A 21,983-nucleotide genomic window follows, 5' to 3' on the forward strand; every position below is an offset into this window, starting at 1 on the left:
ACAGCCAGGAATTAAATCAAGTGTGAGAAATTTAAATTGAGGGATATTGGCCACATGCTGGTAGGTGAGACTAGATTGGGTTGGGATATCTGGTTGGCATGGATGGGTTGGACCGAAGGGTCTGTTTCCATGCTGTACATCTCTATGACTCTATGTTGTTGCTTATGAATAGGAGACTTTTGATGAATCAACAAGCAGATATTTAGATGTTCTTGAGATTACAGTGAGGTTGAATGTGGGAGGCTGGCCAGGGAGTGAGTTTGGATAATGAAGTCTAGAGATAACACAATGTGGATGAAAGTATATGAGCTGAGACAAGGGTGAAATCAGCTAGAAATAGTGATCTTGGAGTGGGACTGAGCTATCACCCTCACCTCACCTCTGGGATTCAGCTGGTTGTCAGGTTGTGAATGAGGGCGGTGACACAATCGGGAGCTGAGTGGCCCTGGTGGAGCCTAAAGTGAGTGTCGCTCAGCTGGCTGTTGCAGAGCAGCTGCTGCTTGGTAGCCCTGGTGATGACATCTTCCATCACTTTACTGCTGATCGAGTGTGGACTGATAGATGGAAATTGCCTGGGTTGGATTGTCCTGTGTTTTTGTGTTTAACATTCCTGGGCAATGTTTCGCATTTTTGGTGGATGCCAGTGCTGGAGCGGTACGTGGCTCGGTGGGTGGCAAGTTCTGGAGCACAAGCCATCAGTGTTATTGCCAGAATATTGGCAGGGCCCGTAACCTTTGCACTACTTAACCATTTCTTGATGTTATTCAAACTGAATCGAACTGGCTTAAAACTCACATCTGTGATGTTGGAAACCACTGGAGAAGGCTGAGATGGATCATCCCATTTTGCACTTCTGGCTGAAGATTGCTGCAAATGCTGTCATCTTATCTGGTGCATGGATGTGTGAGGCCCCTCCATCAGTAAGGGTGGGAATATCTGTGATGCTTCCATCAGTGAGTTGTTTAATTGTCCATCACCGTTCACAACTGGGTGTGGCAGAACTGCAGAGCTCCGATCTGTTCCATTGGATGTTGGATCACTTAGCTGTGTTGCTTGCTGCTGATGCTGTTTGATATGCAGGTAATTCTGTTTGATAGCTTCACCAGATTAGCACTTCATTTTTAGGTCTGCCTGGTGCTGCTCATGGCATGCCCTCCTTTACTGTCCATTGTGATGGGTGAGAGCAGGATTTACAACCCCATGAGATTACAGATTGTGCTGGAGAACAGTTCTGCTGCTGTTGATGTCCCACAGTACCTCATAGATACCCTGTTTGAGATCCTACATCTCTTTGTAGTCTGTCCCATTTAGAACGGTGATAGTGCCACTCAACACAGTGGAGGTTTTCTCAACTTTAAGGCAAGGCATTGTCTCCAAAAGGAACATGTGATGGTCGTTCTTACCGATACTGTCATGGCCAGACATATCTGCAGCTGGTCAATTCATAACAATGAGATCAAGTATGTTTTTTTCCCTCTTGTTGGTTCCCTCAGCACCCGCTGCAGACTCAGTTGAGCAGCTGTGTCCTTCAGGACCTGGCCAGCTCAGTCAGTAATTCTGTTGCAGAGGTAGTCTCGATTGTGGACATTGAAATCCTGTACCCAGAGTACGTTTGACACCATTTTGTTGCCTCAGTGCTTCCTTCAAATATTGTTCAACACGAAGGAGAACTGATTCATCAGCCAAGGGAGGACAGTACGTGGTAATCAGCAGGAGCCATGAGACTCCCGGGGCGAATCCTCTCTGTCTGTACACCACTGTGCCACCACCTCTGTCTGGTCTGTGCTGCCGGTGGGACAGGACATATCCAGAGATTTTAGGAGAAATTGAAGACTGCAGATGCTGGAGGTCAGAGTCGAGAGTGTGGTGCTGGAAAAGCACACCAGATCAGACTGATGAAGGGCTGAGGCTCAAAACATCGATTCTCCTGCTCCTCTGATGCTGCCTGACTGTTGTGCTTTTCCAGCACCACACTCTCGATATCTAGGATGGTGATGGTGGTGTCTGGTCATTGTCTGTAAGGGATGATTCCGTGAATATGACTATGTCAGGCTGCTTCTTGACTAATCTGAGGTACAGCTCTCCACATTTTGGCACCAAAATCTAGATGTTAGTGAGGAGGACGGTGCACCATCGAGAGGGCAGATTCTGTGGTTGTAATTTCTGGTGCCTTGTTAGATGCCACATGGTCCATCCAGTTTCATTCCTGTGTTGAGACTTTGCAGTGATTAGTACAGTGAGTAGCTGGATGGGCTGCTGTCAGGTTGGCAGGATTTTATTTACCATTGACAATGGTTTCATGGAAATCAGGAGATTCCTAATTCCAGTTATTTTTTCGTGAATTCAGATTCTACCATCTGCCAAGATGGGATTCGAACTAGGACTTCAGTCGTTTGTTTTAATATTCTGGATAAAAGCTAAATACATCAGGTTTGTTCACTCATTTTAAATATCACTAACCCTGGATTTGTTTCTTGTAAAACACTGTCCATCATCCTGTCTCCTCTGTCCTCCCCTCCAATAACATGAGTGAGGAGCACATGGAGTTTCTCTGTCACCATGACTGAGATAATCCGATCTGCTGCTTCCCTCCCTCCCACTAGCCCACTGAGCCAAACTGCCTCACGTGGTGTTCCTGGTTTTTGTCCTAAACCTACATCGTTCTCCAGTCTCTTGTTAAGCCTTATCAGAGCTCATCTTTACAATTTACCCAAGCTTGCTAAATCACAGACTTTCCAACACTCTGTCTCCTCCTCCTCCTCACCGATTCACAGATATTGTTCCTTGTTCTGGCTGTCTGTCTTTTCTGGTTATGCCCTTCTCTCCCCTTCTTTGAAAAACTTCCTTTTGACCTCACGGTTTTTGGAAAATCCTGCTCCATTTCCACTCTCTCTTTCCTTTCTTAATTCCTTGCATTTTGTGTCCCTCCAGTATCTATCCTTGCTCTCTCCTGTATCTCACCTACATACTGCCAGGAGTTGACATTGTGAAAAAGCACCATGTTAGGTTTCACATGTACACTGACACTGTCCAGCTCTCCCTCCCCACCATCCCTCTCCATTGTTCCACTGTTACTCAGTTACCAAACTGCTTATCACATTCCCACTACTTGATTAGCTGCAGTTTCCTCCAATGAAACATTGTAACGGTTAAACCCATTGCCTTCAGTTGTTATTCCAAACTCCTTTCTCTTACTGCTGAGCCTCTCCCTCTCCCTGGTAACTGTCTGAGGCAGAAATACGTTCTTCACAATATTGCTGTTATATTTGACCCTAAGGTGACCTTCTGATCAGACATCTGCACAATCCCAAACACCAGGGAATTCCAATCTCTTAAACATTGTTTGTCTCCACCTCACCCCAGCTCCATTGCTACAAAAAACCCCTTACCCGCCTCTGTGTCGCCTTAAACTTGACGAATCTGAAGCAGAACCCTTGATTCCGCGACTGACCCAGAATCTGGTTCCAGACTCCCTTTTCAGTATTAACACTCGGAAACATCCACTCAGTATTTATCCTGTCAAACCCCTTAAGAATCCCATCTGTCTCAATGAGATCACCTCTCTTTCTCCAAAATCCAGTGAGTAGAGTCCCAACCTGTTCAGCCTTTATTTAAAAGATAATCCATCCAAACCAGGGATCATCCCAGTGAATCTTCCCTGCTGAAAAATATGTTGCTGGAAAAGCACAGCAGGTCAGGCAGCATCCAAGGAGCAGGAGAATCAATGTTTCGGGCATAAGCCCTTCTTCAGCTTATGCCCAAAACGTTGATTCTCCTTCTGCTTGGATGCTGCCTGACCTGCTGCGCTTTTCCAGCAACACATTTTTCAGCTCTGATCTCCAGCATCTGCAGTCCGCACTTTCTACTAGTGAATCTTCCCTGAAATGCCTCCAATAAAGTGACACATTCCTTATCGAAAGGGACCAAAACTGCTCACATTACTCCAGATATGGTGGTCTCACCACCACTTCCTCACGTTACTCTCAGGTATATACTCCAAACTCTCATACTGAAAACCCTCTGAACAAAACATTCCATTCCCCTTCCTGATGACCTGTTGTAACTATGTACAGTAATCCTGCACCAGGAGGAGGGGATGGTGTGGGTTTCTAACTTGAACTGAGAGTGACAGATTTTATAAACTTGTATTACAGGATATTACAGGTGGACATTCAGATGGTAATCTCAGTAAATGTTCTGCCAAACTCTGAATTACTCAGTACATCAGGACATGGATATTCGCATTGTGAGTATTGCGTTCCAGATCAATCCTATTTGCTGCTTAAAAATTCTCCTTTGAATCATCACATTTTCTCAAAAGGTCTCCCCAAACCATCATGTGTTATGTAATCCTTTTATAATGATGTGATGAGTATAAGGTTTATTATTCGAATGTGTAATTTTTGTATAAGGATGCCTCAGAGAGGGAGTAGAATATTCTTAAAGGGGAGAATAACCATTTTGAGGGGAGGCTGTTGTTTATTGGTATCAATGACATAGGAATAGAAGATTTCACATTGTTGGATCATTCAAATCTCTTGTGGGGTAGAATTGACCTTCATCAGAAGGTTGGATTGTACCTGCACTGAAAGGGAAGAGTTGCTAGTTCTATTCAGGAGGCATTAAACCAGTGAAGGAATGGAGGTAAACTCAAAAGAGTGAGGAAAGAGCCAAGTCTGCGGCTGGTACAGTTCAGGCGTCAAACAGTCAAGGCAGGCAAGGGCAAGGCACAGAATGAGCTAGGACTGAGCAGTTACACTGCATTTATTTCAATGCAGGAGGCCCGATAGGTCAGGCAGAGGAGCTCAAGGTATGGTTTTGAACATGGCACTAGGATATTACAGCAATTACAGAGGTATAACTTAGGAATGGTTAGGACCAGGAGCTTATTGTTCCAAGGTATAGATGCTATAGCAAGGATAGAAAGGGGGCAACAGAGCAGGGGGGTGAGATGGTTTTGATGAGGGATAACATTATGGCTGGGCTTCAGGAGGATAATCCTGGAAGTACATCCAGGCAAGTTGTGCAGGTGAAACTGAGAAATAAATAGTCAGCCGGGAATTGAGAAGCAAATTTACTAACAGATCACTTATCTGTAAGAATAGTATGATTGTATACAAGACTTGACCTTTTTTAATTCATTCACAGGATGAGGGTGTCACTGGCTGGGCCTCAAGGGCAGTTAAGATTCAACCATGTTGCTGTGGGTCTGGAGTCACATGCAGGCCAGACCAGGTAAGGATGGCAGATTCCTTCCCTGAAGGATATTAGTGAATCTCATTGTTTGTTTTTGCAACAATCAACAATGGACTCATGGTCTTTAATAGATTCTTACTTCCAAATTTTTATTGGATTCACATTCCACTGTCTGCTGTGACGGGATCCAAACCCTGGGACCCAGAACGTTATCTGGGTGTCTGGATTATCCATCTAGCGATAGTATCACTAGACCATTTGGGAAGGGTGGTGGGGTCTGACTGTAGGTAGCGGAAATTGCAGAGGTTAATGTGCTGTATCTGGAGATTCGTGGGGTGGCAGGTGAGGACCGGTGGATTATATTCTTATTGTGGTTAGAGGGGTGGGGGGGAAGGTGGAGGTACGGGAAGTGGAGGATATGCATTGGAGGGAATTTTTGATCACGTGGGAGGGAAATGCAGTCCTTGAAATAGGAATCCTTTCTGGGATGTCCTGGAGTGGAATTGCTTTTCCTGGAAGCAGATATGGCAGAGGCGGAGGAATTGGGAGGACAGGTTCATGTTTTTACAGGGATATACTCAAGGGAAATCAGATGAGCAAAAATGGAACATGAAATATCTCTAGGAAATGGTTTAAGTAGAATCCAAAGTGATTCTACAAATATATCAAGGATAAAAGAAAAAACAGACAAAGAATACAACTTCTTAAAGACCAAGAAGGCCATCTGTGGAACAACAGGAGGTGGGAGAGATACTATGCTACTCTTTTCTGGAGAGTATGGAGAACTTGATAGTTAACAACAGTGATAGCTTGAAAAGTGTCCATGTTACAGAGGAGGTGGTACTGGATGTCTTAAATAGCATCAAGGTAGATAAATCTCTGGGTCCTGATCAGGTGTATCCCAGAAATTTGTGGAAAGCTAGGAAAGCAGTGCCCCTCCCTGAGGTATTTATATCATCGTTTGTGACAGGTGAGGTGCTGGAAGACAGGTGTTATTTTAAAAAGGTGGTAAGGAAAGGCCAGGGAACAAGAAAACTGCAGCCTGAGGTCAGTGGTAGGCAAGTTGTTGGAAGGGATTATGAGGGATAGGATTTACATGTATTTGGAAAGACCAGGAAAGATTAAGGATAGTCAACATGACTTTGTGTGAGTAATTCTCTCTTTCTAACTTGATTTGAGTTTTTTTGAAGATGTGAAAAAGATGATTGATGAAGACAGACTGTGGACGCTGTCTATATGGACACTGAACGATGTTCCACAAAGCAGACTGGTTAGCAGACTGGTTAGTTGGGAGAACTAGCCATTTGGATACAAAACTGGCTTGAAGGTAGGAGGCAGAGGGTGGTGATGGAGGGTTGCTTTGCGGACTGGAGGCGTGTGAGCAGCAGTGTGCTGCAGGAATGGATATTCGGTTCTCAAATAAATGACGTGGATGTGAATATATGAGATATAGTCAGTGGTTTTACAGAAGACACCAAAATTGGAGGTGTAGTGGACAGCGAAGAAGGTTAGCTCAGAATACAACAGGATCTTGATCAGATGGGCCATTGGAGCAAAGAATGGCAGACGGAGTTCAATTTAGACAAATGCGAGGTGCTGCATTTTGGAAAGGCAAATCAGGGCAGGATTTATATACTTAATGGTAAAGTCCTTCGGAGTGTTGCTGAACAAAGAGACCATGGAGTTCAGATTGATTGTTCGTTGAAAGTAGAGTCGCAGATAGGCAGACTAGTGAAAGTGGTGTTTGGTATGCTTATATTTATTGGTCGATGCATTGAATACAGAAGCTGGGGCATCATATTGTGGATGGACAGGACATTGATTAAGCCATTTCAGGAATTCTGTTTTAAGTTCAAAATCCCCTGTTCTGGGAAGGATGTTCTGAATCTTGAAAGAGTTCAGACAAGATTGACAAAGACTTTGCCAGGGTTGGAGGATTTGGGCTACAAGGAGAGGCTGGAGGTAATTTCCCTGGAGAGTCAAAGATTGAGAGGTGACTTCATGTAGATTTGTAAAATCATGAGGGGCATGGATAAGGTGAACAGCCAGGGTCTTTCCCCCCCAGGTTAGGTGGTTCCAAAACAAGATCACATGGGCTTAAGTCAAGAGAGCAAAGATTTAAAAGGATCTGAGGAGCAAAGTTTTCAAGCTGGGTGTGGTGTGTGTATTGGATGAGCTGCCAGATGAAGTCGTGGAGGCTGATACAATTACAACATTTGAAAGGCATCTGATTGGGTAATGAATAGGCAGGGTTTCGAGGGATAGGGATCAATAGCTGGGAATAGGATTCCATTAGTTTAGGATTCCTAGTTGGCATGGACAAATTGGACCAAAGGTCTGTTTCTGTGCTGTACATCTCTATGACACGAATAAATGAAAATAAGATGTGTTCCTCTTTTGTAGAGAGCTAGCAGAAGCACAGATAATTGTATTTGGAGCTGAGAAGGTTAAGCAGTGAGTTTGACCAGCTGCAAATTTGTGTCTAGGATATTTAATTTGCAGAGAGAAGGGAATTGTTAACAATGTCACAATTTTTGTAACTATTTTCAGGTAATTGGCAAATAATATGTGAACATTATTTTATTCAGTAAGGTCTGAGCATCTGGAACAGTCTGATTGGCAGCTGGACACAGACTCAGCAGTTATTCATAAACAGATTTGGAATTTTACTTTTTAGGGGAAGATTTGAGGGGCTATGGGCAAATGGGAAGGGAATTGGGACAGATGTGCAGCATCTCCAGAGGGAGAGAGTACAGTCCCAACGGGCTGAATAGCCCCCAGCCACTGTGCTCTGTGATACTGCACCATTCACTGAATGATGAACCTCATCCCATGGCAGATAGAGGGAGGATCCCACTACTCACCTCACAATGGGTCTCGTGTGATTGATGTCAGCGCAGGCAGAGCCGTACTGGAGGACCAGGTCGTACCAGTTTGTCTTCCAACCAATCGGAGTGAATGAGGGCATCCTCCAGGCTGGAACTAAAGAAAGGCACATATCGCAGAGTTTTGAGAAACTGGAGGACATGAGATAGGGAGCGTTCTGTGGCTGGTGAGGAATTATATAAATAAGGAAGAGTTGTGAGGCTGGATGAGGTGACAGTGATCGGGAGAGTTGAGGATGGAGGAATTTAGAGTTAGTAAGGGTTAGAGTCATAATGTTATACAGCAAGGAAACAGGCCCTGAGGTCCAACCAGTCCATGCCAACCATAATTCCAAACTGAACGAATTGTACCTGCCTCCGCTTGGTCCACATCCATCCAAATATTTCCTATTTATGTACTTATCTGAATGTATTTTAAATATTGTAATTGTATTCACAGCTACCACTTCCTCTGAAAATGCATTCCACACGTATATAATTTTTTAAAACCCTCATGTCTTTTCTCAAACCTTTCTCATTTCTTGTCAAAATGGATGCACCCGGGTTTTGAATCCCCCTCTCCCCCGGCTATTCACCTTATCTACACTCTTTTTTTCTGATTTTATAAACCTCTAATAAGGTCACCCCTCAACCTTGTGCACGCCAGTGAAAAAAATTCCCAGTCTATCCAGCCTCTCCTTAGAACACAATCCCTCCATTCATGGCAACATGCAGGTAAATCTCTTCTGAACCTGCTCCAATTTAATAATATCCTTCCTATAACAGCACAACCAGAACTGGACAGAGTATTCCAGAAGAGGCCTCCCCAACGTCTTGTACATTCTCAACATAACGTCCCAACTCCTGTACTCAAAGGTCTGAACAATGAAGGTAAGTGTGCTAAGCACCTTCTTAACCACCCTGTCTACATGGGACACAAACTTCCAAGACGTGAAGCCCTCTGTCTCTTTGTTCCCATATCACTACTCAAGGCCCTACTTTTATTGAGTGTAAGTCCTACCCTCGTTTGTTTTGTCAGGATGTAATATTTTGCATTTATTCTAATCCAAAAGTCCTTCAAGTATAAAGGCAGTAGGAGTATAATTAAGAGGGAAATCAGGAGGCAAAAAGGGGACATGAGATAGCTTTGGCGAATAGGGTTAAGGATAATCCAAAGGGCTTTTATAAATACATTAAGAACAAAAGGCTAACTAGGAGAAAATAGAGATCAGCAAGGCAGTCTTTGTGTGCGGCTTCAGGCGATGGGCGAGATAGGGAAACAAGTACTTTGCATCAGTGTTTACTGTGAAGAAGTACATGGGCGATATAGAATGTGGGGAAATAAATGGTGACATCTTGAAAAATGTCCATGTTACAGAGGAGGAGGTGCTGGATGAGTTGCTAAGGAGCTGGTGCAGGGGAAAATGATTCACATTTTTGGATCATTGTGATCTCCTCTGGAGTAGAGTTGACCTGCATAAGAAGGATGGATTTGGAAGGTGTCTAATATCTGGGCAGGGAGATTTGTTAATGCCACTCAGGAGGCATTAAACCAGTGAGGGAGTGGGTGTGATTGCAAATAGATAGTGAGAAAAGAGGTATGTCTGAGGCTGGTACAGTTCTGAGGTCAAACAGTCAAATAGTCAAGGCAGGCAAGGGCAAAGCAGAGGATGAGGTCAGACTGAGTAGTTACACTGCATTTATTTCAATGCAAGAGGCCTGACAGGGAAGGCAGATGGGCTTAGGGTATGGTTTTGAACATGGCACTGGGATATTATGGGTATTACAGAAACGTGGCTCAGGGATGGATAGGACTGGCAGCTTAATGTTTCAGAGTATAGATGCTATAGGAAGAATAGAAACGGGGCCAAGAGAGGAGGGGGAGTAGCGTTTTTTATTAGGGATAGCATTATGTTTGTGCTAAGGGAATATATTCATGGGAGTACGCCCAGTGAAGTTATTTGGGTGGAACTGGGAAATAAGAAAGGGATGATCACCTTATTGGGGTTGTCTGCGTGGATTTCATCCGGGTTCTCTGGTTTCCTCCCACAGTGCAACGATGTGCAGAGTAGATTGGATTATCCAGGCTGAATTTCCCGTAGTGTTCGGGGATGTGTAGGTTGGGTGGCCCTGGAAAATGCAACGTTACAGGGGGAGGTTAGGAGGCTCTGAGCGTCAGTATCGATGTGATGGGCTGAATGGTCTCATTCCACACTGTTGGGATTCTGGGATTCTCTGATAATTCTACTAGTTTTAAAATAGTTACAGAAAATAATAGACCAGATTGTCCAATTTAGAAACTTAACTTTTCAAAGGTCAATTTTGATGGCACAAGGCAAAAACTTTCATCTGACCCCTCAAACCTGCTCTGCCATTCAATAAGATCAGGGTTGATCTTTTCATGGCCTCAGCTCCACATTCCTGCTCTCTCACCATAACCCTTAATTCCTTTCCTGTTCACAAATCTACCTTTTGCCTTAAAGGCAAATAAAGTTGATAGCTCAACTGCTTCACTCAGCAGGGAATTCCACAGATTCACAACCCTTTAGCTGAAGAAGTTACTCCTAAACTCAGTCCTAAATCTGCTCCACCTTATTTTGACGCTATGTTCTCTAGTTTCACCCATCCCTGGTGAAAATAAACTCCCTGCTTCTATCTTACTTACTCCCTTCATAATTTTGTTTTTTTACCCCATCCAACCTCCCATTCTTCTAAATTACAATGAGTATAGAACCAGTTTTCTCAATCTCTCCACATACACCAACCCTCTCAACTCCAGGCCCAAACTAGTGACCCTCCTCTGCACCCCCTCCAGTGCTAGTACATCCTTGCTGAAGTAAGGAGATCAAACCTGTACACAGTACTCCAGGTGTGGCCTGTACAGCTGCAGCATAACCATCCCTCGAGCAAGGAAGCACAATATTCCGTTCACTGCCTTAATTACCTGCTGCACCTGCAAACCAACTTCCTGTGATTCATGCAGAAGGACACACAGCTCCCTCTGCACAGCAGCCTGCTGCAAGTTTTCACCATTTCATCATCCAGTTTGCTGTGAGTTTGACCAAAATGGATGACCCCACATTTCCCAACATTGTCCTCCATCTGCCAGATCCTTACCCACTCACTCAACCTATCTGTATCCCTGTGCAGACTTACGGTGGCCTCTGCACACATTGCTCTACCTCATCTTTCTATCAAATCTGAAATCTGACACCGTACACTTGGTCCTCAACTCCAAAACATTTGTGTAAATTGTAAACAGTTGTAGTGCCAATACTAATCCAAACACCCGTTTATCCCCATTCTTTACTTTTTGTTGGTTAACCCATCCTATATCCATGCTAATACATTACCCATAACGCCGTGCAGCCTTTATCTTATACAACAGCCTTTCATGTGGCAACTTGTCGATTATTTTCTGGAAATCCAGATACACCACATCCACCGGGTCCCCCTTGTCCAACGCATTTGTGATGTCCTCAAATAGTTCAAGTAAATGCGTTAAACATGAGCTGCCTTTCATGAATCCATGCTGTGTCTGCTCAATGGGATAGTTTCTGCCCAGATAACTCGCTACTACTTCCTTGAGAGGTTCAAGCATTTTCTCCACTACAGAAGTTAAACGAATGGGTGTTTTTTTTTAAATAGTGGCATCACATTTGCAGCTTTCCAATCTGTCAGATACATCCCAGAGTCCAGCAAATTTTCGCGAATTATTATGAACACATTTGCTATTTTCCCGGCCATCTCTTTTAGCCCCTGGGATGCATTCCATCACGGCCAGGCACCCCTTTTACCTTTGGGCTGTTACCTTTCCCAACACTTCCTCTTTACTGAGAATGATTGATTCTCTGTCCATATCTGCTATTGCCTCCATAGACCTGTAAAAATGAGACAATGAGAGTACACAGACAGTATGTTCCTGTTAAGGGCAAGGCTGGGAGGCGTAGAGAATGCTGCCTGTCGAGAGAAATTGAGGCTCTGGTCAAGAAAATGAAGGAGGGATATGGCAGGTACAGACAGCTGGGTTTTAGTGGATCCCTGGAGGAGTAGAGAGACAGTAGGAGAATACTTGAGGGAAACCAGGAGGGCAAAAAGGGGACAAGCGATGGCTTTGGGAAATAGGTTTAAGGAGAATCCAAAGAGATTCTAGAAATACACTAAGGACAAAGAGTGACCAGGCAGAGAATAGGGATCCTCAAAGATCAACAAGACTGACTATGGAACCGCAGGACGTTGGAAAGATTCTATATGAATATTACACATTGGTTTTTTACTGAAAAACGATATGGAAGCTAGAGAATTTGCACAAATAAATAGTGATAACTTGGCAAGTGTCCATGTTACAGAGGAGGATACTCTGAATGTCTTAAAATGGATAAAGGTGGATAAATCCCTGGGACCTGATCAGCTGTATCCCAGAAATTTGTGGGAAGCTAGGGAAGTGATTGTTGGGCCCCTCCCTGAGATATTTGTGTCATCAATAACTACAGGTGAGGTGCTGGAAGATGTGTGCCATTATTTGAGAAAGGTGGTAAGGAAAAGCCAGAGAACTATAGACCGGTGAGCCTGAAGTCAGTGGCAGGCAAGTTGTTGGAAGGGATTCTAAGGGACAGGGTTTGCATGTAATTGGAAAGGCAAATAATTGGGGAGAATCAGCATGGCTTTGTGCATGGACATCGTTAACTTGGACTTCAGGAAGACACAATGTTCCACATAACAACAGACTGGTTAGCAAGTTCAACATCATAGAATACAGGGAGAACTAGCTATTTGGATTTTTAAAAAAATGGCTGAAAGGTCATTCATCACAGAGATATACAGCACAGAAACAGACCCTTCGGTCCAACCCATCCATGCCAACCAGATATTCCAGCCCAATCTATACCACCTTCCAGCACCCGGCCCATATCCCTCCAAATCTTTCCTATTCATATACGTATCTAGATGCCTTTTAAATGTTGCAATTGTACTAGCCTCCACCACTTCCTCTGGAAACTCATTCCATACACGTACCACCCTCTGCGTGTAAACGTTGCCCCTCAGGTCTCTTTTATATCTTTCCCCTCCACCCTAAACCTATGCCCTCTAGTTCTGGAAGCCCCCACTCCAGGGAGGAGACTTTGTCTATTTATCTTATTTATCCTGTCCATGCCGCTCATGATTTTATGTACCTCTGTGAGGTCACCCCTCAGCCTCCGACACTCCAGGGAAAACAGCCCCAGCCTATTCAACCTCCCCTTGTCGTGATTTCGACCAGGAGCAGATTTGTCTCCAGGATATTTAGTTGACAGAGAGGGAAAGTAGAAAGTTTGTCACAATTTTTAGTAACTGCATTCATGTAACTGGCAAATAATGCAAGGTAAAAATGTGAAGATTATTTTACTGAGTCAGTTCTGAGCATCTGGAACAGTTTGAACAACAGCTGAATGCAGATTCAACAGTTACTGTCAAAACAAATTTGGAATTCAACTTTTTAAGGAAAGATTTGGAGGGCTATGGACAGATGGGAGGGGAGTTGGGACAGATTTGCAGCATCTGCAGAGGGAGAAAGTACAGCTCAAATGGGCTGAATAGCCCCCAGCCCTTATACTCTGTGATAATGCCCCATTCACTGTGAATGATGAAGCTCATCCCACCGCAGAGCCATCGAGCCATAGAGATGTACTGCACAGAAACAGACCCTTCGGTCAAACTCGTCCATGCTGACCAGATGTCTTAACCTAATCAAGTCCTATTTGCCAGCACTTGGCTTATATCCCTCTATACCCTTCCTATTCATATACCCATTCAGATGCGTTTCAGATGGTGTAATTGTACCAGGCTCCACCACTTGTCCTGACCGAAAATTCAATGCATGCAGCATCCTCTGATTGACAGAAGTTGCCCCTTAGGTCCCTTTTAAATATTTTCCCTGTCAACTTAAACCTATGCCCTCTCGTTCTGGACCTGTCTATTTATCCCATTCATGCCCCTCATGGTTTTATAAAACTCAATGAGGTCACCCTTCAGCCTCCAACACTTATGGGAGGATCCCACCAACATGACACAATGGGGCCCAGGTGATTGACAGCAGCTGCAGATCAATAGGAGAGTTGGCGTGATCCTCCAGCCAATAGAGGTGAATGAGGGGTGTGGCCAGCAGGCCAACACGTGACCATGAGCTGTGCAGGCGCAGTGTCACTGTGAGGGGGGGACTCAGTGAGTGTGATGGGAGTGGCATAGACTGGGAGAAAAATGGAGTTTGCGGGTACTGGGGCGGTTTATAAACACACGGTGTAGGCTGCTTGACATGAATTACAAGCTCCCGCTAAATAAAAACCAGAAAAAACTGTGGATGATGGAAATGATAAACAACAACCAGAAAGTGCTGGAAAAGCTCAGCAGGTCTGGCAGCATCTGTGAAGACAAGTCATAGTTAACATTTCTGATCCTATGAACCTTCCTCAGAACTGATGTGACTGAGGAAAAAATGTTGGTTTATATGCAGAAGGTATAGGTTAAAGAGTAAATGATTGGGAATAGAACCCAAAGAGAGAGATAGGAGAAATTGGACAAAGGAGTGTATATCGATCTGGCTGGGGGAGGGTGAATAGCTGTTTATGGGGACTGTTAGTGGCTAATCACAGATAGTGTGTAATAGCAGGCTATGTAATAACAAGGCCTGGTGTGTGAGGTAGGGGGCTAGGATGCTAGGACGTGGGAGAGTTCAGGATCTAAAATTATTGAATTTGATATTGAGGCCAAAGGGCTGAAGGGTCCCCGGTGATGAGGTTTTCTTCTTCCAGCTTCATTAACATGTGGCACTGGAAATGCACAGCAGGTCAGGCAGCATCCAAGTAGCTGGAGAATCGACATTTTAGGTATATGCCCTTCATCAGGAATGTGCGGTGTGGGAAAGAGTGCTGAGAAATAAATAGGAGGGGGTGTGTAGGTTGGGGGGGAAGGGAGCTAGGAAGGCAATAGGTAGATGCAGATGGGAGGTAATGGTGAGAGGGTGGAGTGGATAATGGGGAAGGAAGATGGACAGATGGGTCAGTTCAAGAGGCCAGTGCCGAGTTGGAGGGTTGGAGCTAGGATAAGGTGGGGTGAGGGGAGATGAGGAAACATTGATGCTGTGTGGTTGAAGGGTCCCAAGGCGGACAATGAGGTGTTATTCCTCCAGGCTTCGGATGGGTCGATTTGGCGATGGAGGCAGCCCAGAATCTGCATGTCCTTGGCGGAGTGGGAGGGGCCGTTGAAGTTGTCGGCCACAGGGCAGTGTGGTTGGTTGGTACGTGTCCCAGAAATGTTCCCTGAAATATTCCGCAAGTTGGCGTCCTGTCTCCCCACTGTAGAGGAGACCACATCGAGAGCAAAGGACTCAATCGGTGAGGTGTTTGAATGTAAGAACTATCTCTGCTGAATGTGGAAGGATCCTTTGGTGTCTTGGATGGAGGTGAGGGGAAGGTGTGGGCACAGGTTTTCCACCTCTTGCAATGGCGAGCGAAGGTGCTGGGAGTAGAGGATGGGTTGGTGGGGAGCGTGGATCTAACAAGGAAGTCACAGAGAATGGTCTCTGAGGAATGCTGAAAGGACTGGGGAGGGAAATATATCTCTGATGGGGTCTGATTGTAGGTGGTGGAAATGGTGGAGGATGATGTGTTGTACCTGGGTGGAATGTGAGGACTTGGGGGATTCTATCCTTGTTGCAGTTGAAGGAGTTGGGTTCAAGGGCAGAGGTGTGGGAAGTAGAGGAGATATGGTGGAGGGTATTGTTGACCACATGGGAGGGGAAATTGCTGTAATTGAAATACGGAGCCATTTGGTATGTTCTGGAGTGTTCTGCCAGTTTGTATCAAGCTTCACTGGAACATTGCAGTAAGTATGAGACAGGGATGTTGCCCAGGGAACAGGCTCGTGTGTTGAAGTGGCAGGCAACTGGAAGCTCAGGGTCTTTTTTGCGGCAGAACGTACATCAGCCACCATTTCCATCACATCCATTGAGATGCTGCCAGACACCGGTTCCTGTTCCCTCCATTAACAGCTATGCACTCTCCCAGCCAGATCGCTATCCAGTCCTTTTTCTTTCCAAATGTTCCTTTGGGCTCTGTCCCCACCTATTATTCACTCTTTAACCCCTATCTCCTTTGCCATTGCACTGGGAGCTAAATTGCCCCTAGTTTTCAGAGACGTGTAGGTTAGGTGCAAGATAAATATTTGTCTTTACTATTCATCCTGCACTGACTGTGAGTTTTGTTGTGTGAATTCATTTTATGGGATATTAATTGAGACTGGGATCTCAAAAACAGGTTTTTACAGTCGGCAGAGACATCAGGACCTGAATATAATTGGCATTTAACTGTGAAAACAGAAAGGTTTTTCCGTTCTGTTCTGTCTGTGAGAAAATATCATTTAGTGGGCGGCACGGTGGCACAGTGGTTAGCACTGCTGCCTCACAGTGCCTGAGACCTGGGTTCAATTCCTGCCTCAGGCGACTGACTGTGTGGAGTTTGCACGTTCTCCCTGTGTCTGCGTGGGTTTCCTCCGGGTGCTCCGGTTTCCTCCCACAGTCCAAAGATGTGTAGTGTCAGGTGAATTGGCCATACTAAATTGCCCGTAGTGTTAGGTCAGGGGTAAATGTAGGGGTATGGGTGGGTTTCACTTCGGCGGGTCGGTGTGGACTTGTTGGGCAGAAGGAACTGTTTCCACACTGTAAAGTAATCTAAATCTAATCTTCAATACTTTTGTAAAGCAAAAATCAGAGAGATGGACAAATTTGTGGCTGGATCACCCTTTGGGTGTGTGCTCTGTTCTGGGCCCTGCAGCTGAGGAAGGGGATATTGCCCTGAAAGGGAGCACAGATTTATCCAAATTGCACCTCATCTCTTTGCAGGAACTGTCAGATTTAGTCCCCAATCACCCACTTCGTAATGTTAACCTGTAAATTCTTTATTTTCAGTTCTCTGCAAACTACCCATTAAAATTCCTATGGACTAAAATTCCAGCATCTTTTCAGGTGGAATGTTCCAGATTCTGACAACTGAAAATGACAGGGCTGTACTGAGAATGCTGCTTGGCTCAGTGAGTGTGTTTTGGAGTTGGGTGAAAACAATGAGATGAGACAGGGAGAAGGTGAAGCTGAAACTCAGGTTTAGTTCAGGCCATTCAGAAATTCACATGGCCCCAATGGGAATAGCCAATTTTTATGAGATACCTGCTGAATATTTTGTAACAGATTTTAAAGTATAACATGTCAGCTTAAGTAACGGTCGGGGCTTTAGATTATAATGGACATGCTTGAAGTGAAGAAAGGTTGCTAGCTCATTTAAGTTCTCGCGATAGGAGAACTAGCTGAATCTAGAGAGACATTGTTACAGGAGACCTCAGATCCACGGTATTCTTCTCTTGTACAATGTGGGAAATAAGGGATGCTTCCAGTGTCCCTGGCGACAATATGTGCAGGAAGTGTGCCCATCTGCAGTTACTGGGAAACTGCTTTTCAGATCTGAAGCTGTGAGTGGACTTACTGTAGCTCATCTGCAATACTGAGGATGTTATGGACAGCACGTTCAGTGAGTTAGGAAAGTGAATGGATGACGATCAGATCAAGTAAAAGGCTCAGGAAGGAAATGCAGGAGTTCCCAGTGATCATCCCGTTATCAAACAGATACTGTATCCCGCTTCGGATTCTGCACCGAACAGGAGGAAAGAGAGTAACGGGGATTCAATAGTCAGGGGTACAGACAGGCACTTCTGTGGCCACAGACATGAATCCAGGATAGTATGTTACCTCCCTGGTGCCAGGATCCGCAATAGCATGGATAGGTTATTGGACATTGTGGAGCTGGAGGGTAAACAGCCAGTGGGGGTGGAATCCTCTCACTATGCAGACCATGTATCATTTACATTCTCCACTGCTTCTCACTCATGTCTGCTTCAAAAAAAGGGAATCACTAGAAACACGGAATAAAATGGGGTCAGAGTCTCTGGTATTAAACTGTTGAACACAATGCCCCCATCTTATCCATATTGGTCATCAAGCACACAGGCCCGCTGCGATCATCTCATACCTTTTTGATATTAGAATAGATGATAGATGATTGGTTAATGTTTTGAGGAGGCAAATGAGCAGAGAGGTTCAGTAGGAAATTCTGGAGCTCAGGGTGCAGGAATCTGAGTTAAAATCGGCTATCCTCAAGGCTGGAATTACAGAAAGGCACTTAGCAGAGAGATTTGTGGGGATCAAGATTACAGAGATAGGGAGGATTGTGTGATTGGAGGATGTTACAGAGATGCTTATGATAGCAGAGATAAGGAAGAGTTGTGAAGCTTCATGAGGTGACAGTGATAGGGAGAGTTGTGAGCACGAAGACACCGAGAGTTAAGAGTTTCAAAGTTATGTATCATGGAAATGGACCCTGTGGTCTAACCAATCCATGTCGACTATAATTCCACCTAAACTAATCACACCTGCCTCTGCTTGGCCTATATCCCTCCAAATATTTCCTATTTATGTACTTATCCAAATATCTTTTAAGTATTGTAATTGTATTCACAGCTACCACTTCCTCTGGAAGTTCAACCCATAAGTGCAAAAATAGAAAAACTCATGTCTTTTTAATATCTTTGTCATCTCTTCTCAAATTGTATGCACCGGTGTCTTGAATCCCCCTCCCATGCAGCCATTCATCTTATCTACACACTCCATGATTTTATAAACCTCTAATAAGGTCACCCCTCAACCTCCTGCTCTCCAGTGACAGACATCCCAGCCTATCCATCCTCTCCTTCTAAAACAATCCCTCCGTTCATGGCAACATCCTGGGAAACATCTTCTGAACCTTCTCCAATTTAATGACATCCTTCCTCTAACAGGGGGACCAGAACTGAACACAGTGAAGAGGCCTCACCAACATCATGTATAACCTCATGACAGTGTCCCAACTCCTATACCTAAAGGTCTGAGCAATGAAGGTAAGCGTGCTAAACACCCACTTAACCACCCTGTCTACATGTGACACAAACTGCAAAGACCTGAACCCCTCGGTCTCTTTTTTCCACATCACTACTCAAGGCCTTACTTTTAATTAGTGTAATTAATTAATGCGGCTAAAGGAGATGTTTGTTTTCTTAAAATATAATATCTTACATTTATTCAAATTAAATTCCATCTGCCACATTTCAGCCCATTCACCCAATTGATCAGGATCCCTCTGTATTCGTGGATAACCTTTTGTTACTGTCGACCTTAACAGTTTTTGATGTCACCCACAAACAAACCATGCCTTGTATATTCTAATTCAAACCATCTACACACATGAAAAACAAAAATGGACCCAGCACCGATTCCTGGAGAACACTGCTGGTCACGGGCCTCCAATGTGAAAAACAACCCTCTACTATTACTGTCTCCTATTGTTAAGCTAATTTTGTATCCAGTTGGCAAGCTCTTGCTGAATCCCATGGGATCGAACTTTACAACTTCGTCTCCCCTGCACAACCTTTTTAAAGGCTTTACTAAAGTCCAAATAAACAATGTCTGTCGCTCTGCCCTCATCGATCTTCTTGGTGACTACCTTAAAAATCTCAATCAAGTCTGTGAGACACCCTGTTAAGTAACCATGTTGAGTGTCCCTAATCATTCCTTAACTCTCCAAATACATGCAAATCCTATCCTTCTGAATCGCCTCCAACGGCTTACCCACCACTGAGGTCTACAGTTCCTCGTCACCATCTCTCTGTCACCATCTCTCTGTCCCCCCTATCTCTGTCCCCCCCTATCTCTGTCCCCCCTATCTCTGTCCCCCCCATCTCTGTCCCCCCCATCTCTGTCCCCCCCATCTCTGTCCCCCCTATCTCTGTCCCCCCCATCTCTGTCCCCCCATCTCTGTCCCCCCCTATCTCTGTCCCCCCCTATCTCTGTCCCCCCTATCTCTGTCCCCCCTATCTCTGTCCCCCCTATCTCTGTCCCCCCTATCTCTGTCCCCCCTATCTCTGTCCCCCACTCGCTCTGTCCCCCACTCGCTCTGTCCCCCTCTCGCTCTGTCCCCCTCTCGCTCTGACCCCTCTCGCTCTGTCCCCCTCTCGCTCTGTCCCCCTCTCGCTCTGTCCCCCTCTCGCTCTGTCCCCCTCTCGCTCTGTCCCCCTCTCGCTCTGGCCCCCTCTCGCTCTGGCCCCCCCTCGCTCTGGCCCCCCCTCGCTCTGGCCCCCCCTCGCTCTGGTCCCCCCTCGCTTTGGCCCCCCTCGCTCTGTCCCCCCCTCGCTCTGTCCCCCCCTCTCTCTGTCGCCATATCTGTCAACGTCTCTCTGTCGCTCTCTCTGTCCACCTCTCTCTCTGTTCCCATCTGTCTCTGTTCCCATCTGTCTCTGTTCCCATCTGTCTCTGTCCCCCTCTCTCTGTCCCCTCTCTCTGTCCCCCTCTCTCTGTCCCACTATCTCTCCCCCTCCCTCTCCCCCACTCTGTCCCCGACTCTCTGTGCCCCCACACTCTCTTTCCCCCCTCCCTATGACCCCCTCTGTCTCCCGCTCTCTCGTTCCCCCCTCCCACTGTCCCCCTCTTTCTGCCCCCTTTCTGCACCCTCTCTCTGTCCCCGTCTCTCTGTCCCCATGCTCTCTCTGTCCCCATCTCTTACTGTCCCCCCTCTCTCTCCACTCTCTGTCCTCTCCCCCTCTCTACCGCACGACCCCATCTGTCCCCCTCTCTCTCTGTCCCCCTCTCTCTCTGTCCCCCTCTCTCTCTGTCCCCTCTCTCTCTGTCCCCCTCTCTCTCTGACCCCCTGTCTCTCTGTCCCCCTGTCTCTCTGTCCCCCTCTCTCTCTGTCCCCCTCTCTCTCTGCCCCCCTCTCTGTGTCCCCCTCTCTGTGTCCCCCCCTCTCTGTGTCCCCCCCTCTCTGTGTCCCCCCCTCTCTGTGTCCCCCCTCTCTGTGTCCCCCCCCTCTCTGTCCCCCCCCCTTCTGTCCCCCCCCTCTCTGCCCCCCACTCTCTGTCCCCCCCCTCTCTGTCCCCCCCCTCTCTGTCCCCCCCCTCTCTGTCCCCCCCTCTCTGTCCCCCCCTCTCTGTCCCCCCCTCTCTGTCCCCACCCCTCTCTGTCCCCCCCCTCTCTGCCGCCCCTCTCTGCCCCCCCTCTCTGCCCCCCCCTCTCTGCCCCATCCTCTATGTTCCCCCCCTTTCTGTCCCCCCCCTCTCTGTCCCCCCCTCTCTGCCCCCCCCTATCTGTCCCCCCCACTCTCTGTCCCCCCCCCCTCTCTGTCCCCCCCCTCTCTGTCCCCCCCCTCTCTGTCCCCCCCCTCTCTGTCCCCCCCTCTCTGTCCCCCCCTCTCTGTCCCCCCCTCTCTGTCCCCCCCTCTCTGTTCCCCCCCTCTCTGTTCCCCCCCTCTCTGTCCCCCCCTCTCTGTCCCCCCCTCTCTGTCCCCCCCTCTCTGTCCCCCCCTCTCTGTCCCCCCCTCTCTGTCCCCCCCTCTCTGTCCCCCCCTCTCTGTCCCCCCCTCTCTGTCCCCCCCTCTCTGTCCCCCCCTCTCTGTGTCCCCCCCTCTCTGTCCCCCCCCTCTTTGTGTCCCCCCCTCTCTGTCCCCCCCCTCTTTGTGTCCCCCCTCTCTGTGCCCCCCCTCTCTGTGTCCCCCCTCTCTGTGTCCCCCCCCTCTCTGTGTCCCCCCCCTCTCTGTGTCCCCCCCCTCTCTGTGTCCCCCCCCTCTCTGTGTCCCCCCCCTCTCTGTGTCCCCCCACTCTCTGTGTCCCCCACTCTCTGTGTCCCCCACTCTCTGTGTCCCCCACTCTCTGTGTCCCCCACTCTCTGTGTCCCCCACTCTCTGTCCCCCCCACTCTCTGTCCCCCCCACTCTCTGTCCCCCCCACTCTCTGTCCCCCCCCACTCTCTGTCCCCCCCACTCTCTGTCCCCCCTCTCTCTGTCCCCCCCTCTGTGCCCCTCTCTCTCCCACACTGTAC

The 21,983-nt window shown here is 46.7% G+C and overlaps 1 long non-coding RNA gene across 1 annotated transcript; it reads left to right on the plus strand.

The window, feature by feature from the left end:
• Positions 1–4,151: 4,151 nt before the first annotated feature.
• On the plus strand, positions 4,152–19,017 carry LOC148139536 (uncharacterized). The gene is made up of 4 exons (XR_015753675.1): positions 4,152–4,246; positions 5,149–5,235; positions 8,847–8,951; positions 18,918–19,017. It is a non-coding gene; the product is annotated as an uncharacterized LOC148139536 (long non-coding RNA).
• Positions 19,018–21,983: the final 2,966 nt, after the last annotated feature.

Source organism: Chiloscyllium plagiosum, unplaced genomic scaffold, assembly GCF_037043375.1.
Source record: "Chiloscyllium plagiosum isolate Xiang-an unplaced genomic scaffold, Cpla_swu_hap1 HiC_scaffold_38, whole genome shotgun sequence".
In the NCBI taxonomy this organism is placed as follows: Eukaryota; Metazoa; Chordata; class Chondrichthyes; order Orectolobiformes; family Hemiscylliidae; genus Chiloscyllium; species Chiloscyllium plagiosum.